Source organism: Vicugna pacos, chromosome 7 (assembly GCF_048564905.1).
Source record: "Vicugna pacos chromosome 7, VicPac4, whole genome shotgun sequence".
NCBI classification, from domain to species: Eukaryota; Metazoa; Chordata; class Mammalia; order Artiodactyla; family Camelidae; genus Vicugna; species Vicugna pacos.
This window is the reverse complement of record NC_132993.1, coordinates 23,463,330-23,475,568: the sequence shown is the minus strand read 5'-3', so window position 1 is coordinate 23,475,568 and position 12,239 is coordinate 23,463,330. Positions and strand designations below refer to the sequence as shown.

The following is a 12,239-nucleotide window of genomic DNA, read 5'->3' as shown; positions in this document are numbered from 1 at the left end:
ACAAGTATTTGTCATCTAAATTTTGATGACATCTCACAAGTTTGATTTTTTACATTTAACACATCTAGTGATTAATTTATATGTCTGTGAGTGGCTAAATTTTATTACACCATTTTGAAGAATAAAAGATTTGTCACTCTTCTGAGAGTCACTTAATACTTGATCTAGTTCACATGAGAGAACTCTAAATTGATAGAGGGATCCCTGAGGAAGATCGCATGGCTGTGGATATCTTTTCCGGAACATAGAGTTTTATATAGCCACATACCACAGTAATGGGTCTTGTTCCATAATTCATAGCAAGCTATTAAATGATTTAATACACTTTTGGTTTTTATCTACAGTGCCATGAACTACGTCAGTGATAAACATGCTGCCTATGCAGGCATTATCATTCATTCTGTGCACTTTACGCTGTCTCCTCTCAGCTCCCCTCTGAGCCTATTTATCTTCGGAACAAGCAGCCCTTTCTGCATCTTCAATCCACTGGACTTCATTAGTTCATTTCTTTCTCAGACATGACCAATTGCCACTTCACCTTTCTGAGTCTTCAAAGTGTGCTGTATTTTGATTTTCTGTCTTATGAACTTTGTTTTCCTGCCCTTTCTTTTTATAGCTCAAATATATCTTTTCATTCTCTGCTGTCAACCCAGGCGTCTTCATCGCTATTTCTGAAACACCATGTTATTTGAGGTATACAACCATGAATTTTTTAACAAGCAGATGACATGTATTTTAATAACTTTTTAAAATTATCATACTGATCATTTGAAATAGAAATGCTGATAGAAATTAAAATACTGTATTTTCTCATTTGACTTCCGAATATATTTTCACATACTTTCAGTTTTAAAAGACCTTGCTTTCTGCATAGAAACTTACTGTTTATCAACTTCTTTGTTAACTTTTGGACACTGTGAATTTTTTTTATAGAAAACTTCTAATAAAGACAAATTTTCTAATTGTATATTTCTATTCTTCTAATCAGCAGACATTCACTAATAAAGAAGCTTCTCATATTTTCTAAGCAAACAGAAGTTTGTATTGTTCATCTCCTAAATCTGAAAAGTCTCATGATGATGGTTGGTTTTTAGTTCTAATTTTGACATAATGCAGTGTCTGGAATAATACCATTCTATTAACAAAATTTAAGAGGCAAAAGGGTATACATAACTAAAACTTTTAAATTATATTTAGTACTTAAATACATTAATCTATGGGGAAAAAATATAATGACCACATTTCAGATAAACAAATAATACTTCTATAGGGTATAATCAATTATCTAAAGAACAAGTGATTTAATATATTGTATAAAAATAAAGATTCATTTATTTGGGGTAACATTTACTTATTGGAGAAGGAAAGGAAGTAGGACATTAATATATTTTATAGAACCAATATATAAATTCCAATTCAAAGTAATACAATAATTTATTGATCTACTGTAGTCATTTTGTGTATTCTATAAAGAATAATTTTTTATTACTTTATTTTGTTTTAATTTCTTAATGGAGGTACTGGGAATTGAACCCAGGACCTCGTGCATCCTAAGCATGCACTCTACCACTGAGCTATACCCACTCCCCTAAAGAATAACTTAATGTAATTGATAATGGTATCAAAACTTAAAGATCCTGCAAAATATAAGATGGAGATAAAACTATGATTATATTTTTATTGTCTCACACAAAAATGAAAATACCATCTCTTATATTTTCTTTTCTTGTCTATTAGACTTATAGTGTAAAAACCAGTGACCCTTAGAATCTTTAAGAAAATCCAGCCAAATGATGTTATAAGCCCTCTGTATCATCTCAAATAAGGGAACTTCCCTCCTGTCCTTCATTGAGTGATAAAGCACTCATCAGATCATAGAATAAGGTATTTTAGTTTTGGTGAAATTTTTTCCTTATATAGAAATAAAATCTGCTTACTGGTCTTAGTTTATCATCTAGAGCTAGGTAGTGGGAGCATTCAACTTCTGTAAATTATCATTCATTTATTTAAAGACAAGTTATTCCTCAAATCTATTTTCTAAGCTAAGCATCTGAAGTTACTTCAAGCAGATACTTATTGAGTTAAAAAGCCCACTTTTTAAAAACCAGGCTTATTGAGGTATACTTTACATATGGTAGAGTTTACTCATTTGAAAATATAGTTCAAATAGTTATAGCAAATGATTTCTATAATGTAGCCACCATACTAATCAAGATAAAGAGCAATTTCATTAACCGAAAAAGTTTCTTCTTGTAAATCCTTTACAGTAAATCCTACATGCCCACAGTCAGTGGCAAGATGTCTTTTTTTTTTTATTATTTTCTGTTTAATCTATCTGTGTTGTAGACATCTGGGGTATTTCTTGTTCTGGTTTATTATAAAGTTGCTGTGAAAATCCATATACAGGTCTTCGTGTGGACTTGTGTTATATTCATTTCCCTGGGGTCAATACCTGAAAGAGGGATGGCTACATTTTATGGTAATTTGTGATTCAATTTTATAGAAAACTGACAAATTGTTTGTAAAGTGCTGTGATACCATTTTGCATTTCTATCAGAATGTGTACAATTTCTCACTCATACTTTTATCATTTTAAATTTAGGGTTGTCTGTCTTTTTAATTGTAGCTATTCCAGCAGTATCTTCTCCCATCATTTTAACTTGCATTTCCCTGATGACTAGTGATGTGTAGGAAGGTTTGCTTTGTTCTTAATGGCCTTCTATATAATTGAAATGTCTTTTCACATCTTTTGCTTTTTTTAAAAACTGAGTTTCTTGTTACTGAGTTATAAAAATATATATTCTAGGTAAAAGTCACTTAACAGATATATGTATTGCAAATATTTTCTCCTAGTCTCTGGCTTGTCTTTTCCTTTTTGTAATATTGTCTTTGAAAGACTGGAGATGTTACATTTTGCTGAAGTCAAATTAGTGTGTTTGCTTGTTTGTTTTTTCATTGGGGTTAGTATGTATGTGTCCAATTAATACATTTTTGCCTAAAATATGATTGAAAAATCCACTTTCTTCTGGAACTTCAATTTTGACACTTTTAAGTCTCTGATCCATTTTAACTTAATGTTTCTGTTTGGTGCTAAATAAGAGTTGTTCAGTCATTTTGTGCATGTGAATATCCAAATATTCCAGAAATATTTATTAGAAAGACTATTGTTTCTTTAGTAACTTACCTTGGCAGTGTTGTGGAAAATCATTTGACCATGTATGTGTTGGTCTGTTTCTGGACTCATTAGTTTATTGTTTAGCCTTACGTATATACTAAACTGCCTTGATAACTATTATTTTGTAAGTCTTAAAAACTTTAACTGAAAAATGTTTATATTTTGGCTCTTCTGAGTATGTTTCAGAATATAGAATTCAGGGTTGACAGTTTATGTCTTCCTCTCTCGCTCTGGCTATTTTTAAATTTCTCTTTATTTTTATTTTTTATCAGTTTGATCACCTATATGTGGTTTTCTTTATATTTATCTTCTTGAGGTTTAATAAGTTTAGCTCAGTAGGTAAATCTTTTTCTACATGGTTTAACATATTTTGGTCACTGCTGTTTTTTACATTTGTCCTGCTCCGTCTGACTCTCCTCTTCTTTTGTTATTCCAGTTTCGTGTATCTTAGACTAATTAATATTTTTGCAGAGGTCTCTGAGGCTGTTTTACTTTTTCAGTCTTTTTTTTCCCTCAGATTTTTCAGAACAGGTAATTCTGTTCATCCTTTTTCAGTATCTCTAAACTTTTTCTTCTTCCATAATGAATCTACTGTTTAATTATTTATTTTAAATTTCATGTATTTATTACTGCAATCTAGAAATTCCATTTTTAAGGGAGATTTTGAGTTTTCTTTTTTTCACTTGTCGCAACCATCATTACTTCCCTCTTTAAAAGTTCTTTCCTGCTAATTCCAAGTGCTGAATCATCTTGGGCTCTATCTTTCCTGACTGACATTAATCATTATTTGGTTTGAATTCTGTGTCTTCATATTTTCAGTAATTGCTAAATTATTATTAACTTACTAGTAAGTTAGTATTGTGTTCTAAGAAGTTTTAGTGATACCTTGTATAGGATCTGGTACCTATTATTTCCCCCAGACTCCCTGAAGAGCGACTTTTTTCTATCAGGTATTTGATAATTGAGAAACAATGACTTGAACTAATGGAGTGTTGGTTTAAAATTTGGTTACTGCAGATATATCTCATTTTTATTTAATCTTAGAGTGAGTCCTTATTTCTGACATACAGTATTAACACAGAAAACACGAAACTGCTGGGGTTTCAACATAAAGTACAAGTTGTTCACCATACTCACAAAGTGAGCAGGGATCTAACACTAAACTCTGTGTTCTTTGCTCTATACAGCAGTTGAAGCCTGAGCTCAATTTTTAGCGTCCTGCCCCAGATGTATGCTGTTCGCAGATCAGCCAGTAGTTTGAGGAGAGTTTACGTATCTATTTGGAGACTTACACCTCTGTGACTGCCTCCACCCCCAAATCTGCAGTTTCTTCCCTTGATTTATAGCCATTCTGACAGCCTTACTCCCCATCCTCTTTCACTTGATAAGATCAACACTTCTAAGTTCTAACCGTGCTCTTCCTTGTGGCCTGGAGAGGGCTGTCAGAGACAGAACAGTATAAGCACAAATCTCACCCTTATTTCAAGAGTTCCTTTCTTTCAAGGATAAAATATCTGCCAGTCGCTGCCTGTTTTGATTGCTCTCCAAAATGTATTAACTATTTATTAAAGCCATGTATTTTAACTAGAGTTTATAATTAATGTCTGTGGGACAGTTAGTCAATAAAAACTCTTCTGCAGTTTCCTGATTCTAAACATCTTTTCAGGGACCTTTGTTGAATAAAATTATGTTTCTCATTGCATATGTGCAGTAGTTATCTATTGCTGCATAACAAATTCCTCTAAAACATAGTGACTTAAAAAACAGCAAAGACCTATTACTTCAGCTCTGAAGGGGAAGAAATCCAGGTGCAACTTAGCTGCATCTTCTGGCTTAGGGTCTCTCACAAAGCTGCCATCAAAGAAAGGAGCAAGGCTGGATTCATCTTAAGGCTCAACTGGGGTGCAGTCTGCTCCCAGGCTCACTCATCTGACTGTTGGCAACTTTAAGTTCTCACTGTATTTGGCTGGCAATATCACATGGCCACGTGGCCTCTCCTTCAGGTTGCTCACAGCATGGTGGCTTGCTTCTTCCAGCATGAGGATCAACAAGATGGAGCCAGTCTTTTGTAATCTAATCTCAGAATTGACACTGTTACTTTTGCCATATTCAGTTTGTTAGAAGACAGTTGTCACTAGGTCCAGCCCACATTCAGGGGGAGTAGATTTCACAAAGGTATGGATACCAGGGAGCACACATCACTGGGGCTCCTGGGGAGAGGGGTAGATATGTAACTATTGCCATGCTTTCAAGGGTGGAATACTTCCTGCCGATCTCTGACTGCCTTAGTCACTCTCTAAAACATGATAAATATGCCCTTTATATTTACATACATTTAAATGTAAATTTATGTATGTATATTTGGCCAGAGTTCATGATTAATGTCTGTAGGATAACCCATTATAAGACTTCCCTGCAAATACCAGGAGTGGAACTTTTGAGACATTTTCTTGTTGAGTAAAGCTGTATTCGTCATTACTTATGATTACTCTTTATTTTATTCAGTGGCATAAAATGCAGGATTATTATTTCCCTTTAAACTTCTGTGTTAGTAGGATATAATTATTCCATTGGTTATTCTGTTGAGACCAATTTGCAAAGTCATAGAACAAATTATACATCGATAATACCTTTTTTGACTTCGTGTATGTCTTAATATCTAAAGTCAAACTCATTAGACTGTGTTAACATTTTTTAAAGAATTTGCTTATCTTATTGCTCCATTTTTCTCTTTAGGGAGTCATAATATTCTAATGGTGGTATATAAATTCTCTAGTGAAGAAATGTATGAAGAGTTGCAAAATTAATGACTTTATTAAGCTAAAGTTCTCCTCTTAGGACAGCAAGATGTGCAAGTATTTGTGTGTATGTTTTCGTAACTTCTCTGAAAGATTTTAGCCATCATTACGGATGCTTTGCATGCATACAATCCTTGTGATATTATTCACTTTAATTTTTATTTTCAAAATTATTTCTACTTTCATTTAATTAACTGTATTTATGCTAAGGTTTGGGCAACAATTTAGCTTGATATACAGCTGGATATTTCACCAAAATTAGTACAGGAACAGAATTATATAAGTGCTTATATACATTTTTTTTTAATTTTACTTTCAGCACATGACAAATTGTCCTTTTGCTTCCAGTATAGTGGATTAGAAGAAAAGCTTGAGGTTGGAATCACGTAGAGGAAATCACCTGTTTCCTGAATCTCCATGGCTGTAAGCATACTCGTGGTTGCTGACATTAGAAAGGCTGATTAACCCGAGTGTGCTCTAGTTTCCTCCTCCATAAATTAAGGCTAATGCTTCTTTTCTCCAATCACTCATGGATACTGAGACTTAATGAGTTAACATTCGCTGGGTTCTTTCAAGTCCTCAAAGTAATATCAGTGCTTTGGTGAGAATCAGTTTTCAGGTGAGAATCGTATTTATATCCTAGTTTTAATCAATGTGAAACAGCTCAGACTTGGAAAAAATAAATTTATACTATACATGTGAGAGAGTTGTAATACTTGAAACTTCTAGTTTTTCATGGAGGTAGAACATTAATTTATGATATATTGCTCCACAGATTCCTTAGAGCAAAATGAATCATTGTGGAATCTTACTTTAAAAACACCACAAAAACAATAGTTCTTATAAAGGGCAATTACGAACCAGTGCTTACTCAGAATACCTCACGGTTTTCACTGCTGCTGCTTAGAACTTGGGAATCCTCTGCAGTCTTCCCCTCATTTTCCTTGGCTGGCTGCTGCCAGGGCTGTCTGTTCAGTCCTTCTGGTCTCATGTGCTCAAGATCTGGTCAGGATGGTGGGATCCAGAGACAGGAGTGAATGAACAGTGGAGGCAGGAGAAAGGGCAGATTGAACAGTTGGATACAAAATTAGATACACATAACTTTGCTCCCCTCGCCTCCTTCAGGAAGGCTCTTATATCTGGTCATCTCAGATGTGTCTAGCCTGACTCTATTTCTCATACTCCCTAATGATCATGTTTCTCATCCCAGATCTCTCCTATAGCTCTGGTTTCTGATATGCAAATTTCACAATCAGGAGGAATCAGATTCTAGACATTTTTTTGAGGTATGGGTGGGTTTCCCGCATCCATCTAGAGGCGTACACGTTGACACCACAACTACTTCTTGCTTAGGAGTATTTTTCTCTCCTTTCCTCTGCCTGTCTCAAAAATAAGGGAAAATAATCATAGCCAAAGCTGTGTGTAGTGGCATCGAGGCCTGGAATAAGGAATGGAGCACAGTAAGACACAATGGTCAGCAACGAAACTTTTGAGGAGTGAGGAACCATCAGAAGTTGTTCGCCTTTTCTCCATTTTTCCAGCGTATTTTCTTTTCCTCTGCAAGGTGTTCCCCTGGTTACCTCCTGTTCCTATGCCGCATCCTGGGATGCTATTTAAGTTTCCTCTTTACATGTTACCACTTTTGCTCTTGGCAGTGACTCCTCACCAACATGACCTACCATAGAACAGAAGTGCTTTATCGTTTTCATCCCAAGTAAATGAAGTATATATTGCACTGTAATCACTTGAGCAAATTTGTATGTAAGATTTTTAATTAAAAGGCAGAAAGGAATACGAAAAGTGGTCAATTCATGTCCTCGCAAAAAATATCAATAGTCCTCTGCCTTTCAGAGGGCAGTGGGAAGAGATGAGGGAGGATTTTGTGAGGATAAGGCTACTTGGAGAAATCCTAGCAACCCCAACTTAAAAAGGAGGAAGGGCTGATGGTAGATGTCTTGATCTCCCATTATTTCCTCAGTCCAATGTCTACTCCATGTCTGGTCAATAAAAGTGGTACTAATTAAGCAGAGGGTTGCTGAAATCAGTGCTACGGTCTCAGTCTTAATCAGCCACGAGATCTAGTGTCATGCCCTTAACCTTTAAACAGAGCGGTATGTCACAAAGCTGGGCCCCTTGAATTCATACTTAACCAGCTGCATTACCTTTTTCCTTTCACTTATCTCAAAAAATATAACCACGTGTTGTCCTCTGTGTCAATTTTTGGATGTTGATTATTTTGTGATAAGCGGTTTCCACTCTAATTATAGATGTGGTGATGGTAACAAAAGGAAAGCCTATATATATACTACTGAAGTGTATGACAGGAGGCCTAGCATCAGCAAGTTGGTTACAGGTAGTCAGTTATGTTTTGAGTTGATTCAGTTTCATGGTGCCCCTTAGGAAGGCAGTCATTTTATACAGTATTGTTTTTCTATGATAAAATGCATTGTGTGTGCCAAATCATTGATACGTGACTGGTGATTCTGGAATGGCTTTTATCCATAATTAGGGCCTATTTCATCATAGGCCAAATCACATCTCTTTTACTAAATACAAAACCTGCATGGTAGGATATTTGGTTTAAACACATTTCCCCCGAACTCCAGCAAAAAGTCATCCCTGGTCATTGATCATATCTGGGTAATCAAGATATACACAAACTTGTATAATGGAACTTCTTTGTTCAATCAGTTTTTTGAATGTGAAGGTTGGCTTTTCATCAAAATGCTCATTTTGAGATATTCAACAACTTTAATTTACATAAAGTGAAAAATAATGGCAGAAAAAAAGTTGAGGGGAAGAGGCTAATTATGCTATAGTACTTTTAGGGAACTCTGTTTTTTGGCACTCATTGCTTCTTTCTGTTCTTATTTTCTGTATTGCCTACCCGGGGAATTCAGTCTGAGTATCTGGCAACAGGGCTGTACGGGGACATTTTCTGGGCTGTAGTGGCTGCTGCAGCTGCTGCTGGCTCAGGGATCTTTCTGGTGTCATGTGTCCCCAGGCCTGATCCTGCAGAGCAATCCGGGTGGTCAGGTGCTTCTCTAGCTTTGTCTTACTCTTTCTTAGCCCCTGTAAGATGACATGGGGAGGTGATTATAATTTCCTGGGGTGCTGCTTTGCCATTTGAAAACATATGTCAGAAGAGATTGGGGATGTATAAGAGTCTTCATTATAGTGACAACAAGATCTCAGGGGAGGGATATGAATTAAGAAGAACTGAGAATTGAATTGAGAGAGGTCCTACCTTTTCTGAGTCATTCTTTTGTACTACACTAAGGGGACAGTTTAAGAGGCAGTGCTCTGAAATAAGACTGTTTCTCTTCTTTCATATCTTTATGCCTGGATAATCTTTCCTCACTCCTTCCTCTTGGAAGCCCCTCTTTTGGTCTAGTGCAAAGACACCCTTTGAAACGGGGCACTCAGTCATATCAGAGACAATGAACTGTAATTTCATTTAAAGACATGCCTCATGTCAGCATAGCTTTGTCACTATAACATTAAAAAATCATACTTTTTATGATTATCATGTAAAATGAGTTTTCCTTCTTTTGAGGCTTAAATATCATTATAAATATACTTTCAACTGTCTGTTAAAGGAAATACTGGAGAGTAGAACTGTACAAACTCATCATTAACCCTGAACAATATTTACTAATGATTAATCAGTACATGGTTGAAAATACATTTCATGTCCTTAATTAAAATAACATAATTTAGGGACACATTTATCAGCATAAATATAGCACCCAAAAGTAAAATAATTCTAGTGGAAATTCAGTGTATTATGAGCAAAACTATCACATTAGTTTCTTGACTGAGAAGAGTCAAAATGCTACTGTTAATCTGTTCTTTGTCCACTGTCCTGCCCTCAGGACTTTTGTTCTATCTCTGATTTATGGTAGGTGCTAAATAAATGTCTGTTGTTTAAGTACTGAAGGAAAGTATTGAATGAACATCAATCTATCTCTGTGCCAGCCTTTACACGTAGGCAGGCAGACATTGCCTCGGTGACTAAGCCTCCTGCGCTTCGTTATTCTGTCTCCCTGGCTGGCTCTCCCCCTCACTGACATCAGCATAGTTCTCCTCATATCCAGACAATGCTTAATGCCTTCATTGGTCAGTGACTCAATCTCTGATTCACATGCATCAGAGCCAAGCCCCATAATAGCTTCAAATTTAAATTAAATCACTTCTTTGTTGTTAGCGCCCTCAGATCTCTTCCTTCTCTTTCTCAAAGCATCCTCTTGTTTTTCCATCAGATAATTCCTGGTGTAAGTCTGTATGAGAAGAAAATATTTTTAGAGCAAGACCTGTCATTTCCAGCTCAGATCTTCTTAGGCAAGTCCTGAGTTTGATGTACCAAGTTCTCTAAGCCACTTCTCTCCCATGTCCCTTTGTTGTGATGAAAATCAGTATTATTTTTAAAGCCTTAGAAACAAAAAGAAGAAAATACAAAGCCTTATCATTCTCAATTGCCTGTAAAATACTCAGAATTTTGAACTATAATATCAAGAAAAATGACAGTATGGCTGATTCGATCTTTCCTACGTCCTTTATTCCATGATGAGTAGCCGTTGAGAGACTTCAAAGTACACTCTGAAGAGTGAAGAGGGTGGGGCATCTCCCACAACAGTAGATTTAACATGGTTTGTTCTCTTAAAGGATAGATGGCCTTCTAATTAGATTTTTTCTGATTCATAGTAACTTTAATTTTAATATATACCTCTATTATTAGTATAATAATCGGCACATCTAACTTCAGAAAATGAAGAGTTAAACATACATATGTATATATTTATGTATGTTATACATCATATACACATCTTTGTAAGATGTTATCATTCACATTATTAACATCAACGTATTAACAGATGCTAATATTATTATTAACAGAATATTTTGTAGGACATTAGATACTGATTTCAGGTGGTGCTCAAGACCCTGTGTGATTTTATTCCTCTCTAAATAATGAAATTCTCCCAAATCTTTGCTGTCTGGCCACTGTGACATGTTTTTAATTTTTCAAACTTGCTATGTGCAGCATCATAATTTATTGAGATGTTAAATCTTGGGTTTTTTTCTTCTTGGTTTTTTTCCTTCTTGAATGTTTCATTAAATTCACCAAATACTCAAGATTTTGTGTTCCCTTGCCTTGAGAGTACCAAAAACAAAAGCTGCAAGCCATTTGCTCTTTTCCAGCAGCCTGAGGTCCTTGAGAGGCTTATGCAAGGTGAGCGAGGAGAGCAGTCACCTTTAGGAGTGGGGAGTTGGTGGCTGTCAGAGCTGTACTGTTAGAATTGTCCCCTGGTCGGCTTCCCCTAAAAGACCAGGTGATACATCTAGGGGTACTAGAATCCAGGAACTGGGGTCCCTTCCACGAACTGTTTCCCAGGCCCACAGTTGCACAGAAGTAAGGATCACAGAAGCAGACCACCCACATCTCCTTTTGTAACTAGAGTGAACTACCCGGAGAGGCTCTCCAAACAGTCTGTTCAGGCAGAGATCTGGGCCATCATGTGGCTGTGAGACGTGCGGCAGGAAGCCTGGGTAATAGCAGATAGAATTCCCCATCATCTTGCGGGACTGGAGTCATTTTTGGTGTGTTCTAAAGGGAACTATAAAGGTGATATTTCTTCTCTATCTGATTTTATAGCATGAGGTTTCTATTCACATCACTGCTCCTTCTGCCTCAAAGCTTGGGTCATTGTCTCTTTGGTTTCCATCTCTTCACCTACCTCCTTTAGGATCTGAAATGTCACTTTCTCAGGAAACATTTTTGTTACTCTCCTTTCCAGACTAGGTCAGTTTCCCCCATTATAATCTGTATTACCCCTCTGTATTTTTCCTTTGTGTCATTTATCATAATTTATGTAAATAAGTAAAGTATTATTAATAATTGAATGCCTGCTCGCCACTCCCCCTGTAACAAGTATGTAAGGTCCAGAGTGAGAGGCCTCAGTCTGCAATGATTACTGTTCTCTCTCCAAAACTCAGCATGGCTTATGTAATTGTGTAGAGCAGGCACCCAGTGCTTATTGATTGAATGAAAGAGTGAATTTAGAAGTGAATGCCTTAGTAAATTTGACTTGGTGATGAAGTTTTGTCTCTTATATCTGGGGATAGTAAGAAGAAATTGCCTAAGGCAGATTTCAAGGCACTCAGGAAACACTGGGTTTGCACTGAACACCTACCAGTTTCCCACAAGGGTTCTTGAGAGGGATGTCTTTTTGTAGATACTATGTTCCTCAAGCCTAAAGACCTCG

At 36.1% G+C, this 12,239-nt stretch overlaps 1 non-coding gene across 1 annotated transcript; it reads right to left on the bottom strand.

Annotated features, from left to right (window-relative positions):
• Positions 1 to 1,512: 1,512 nt before the first annotated feature.
• Positions 1,513 to 1,587, bottom strand: TRNAP-AGG (transfer RNA proline (anticodon AGG)). Its single transcript has one exon. It is a non-coding gene; the product is annotated as a tRNA-Pro (tRNA).
• Positions 1,588 to 12,239: the final 10,652 nt, after the last annotated feature.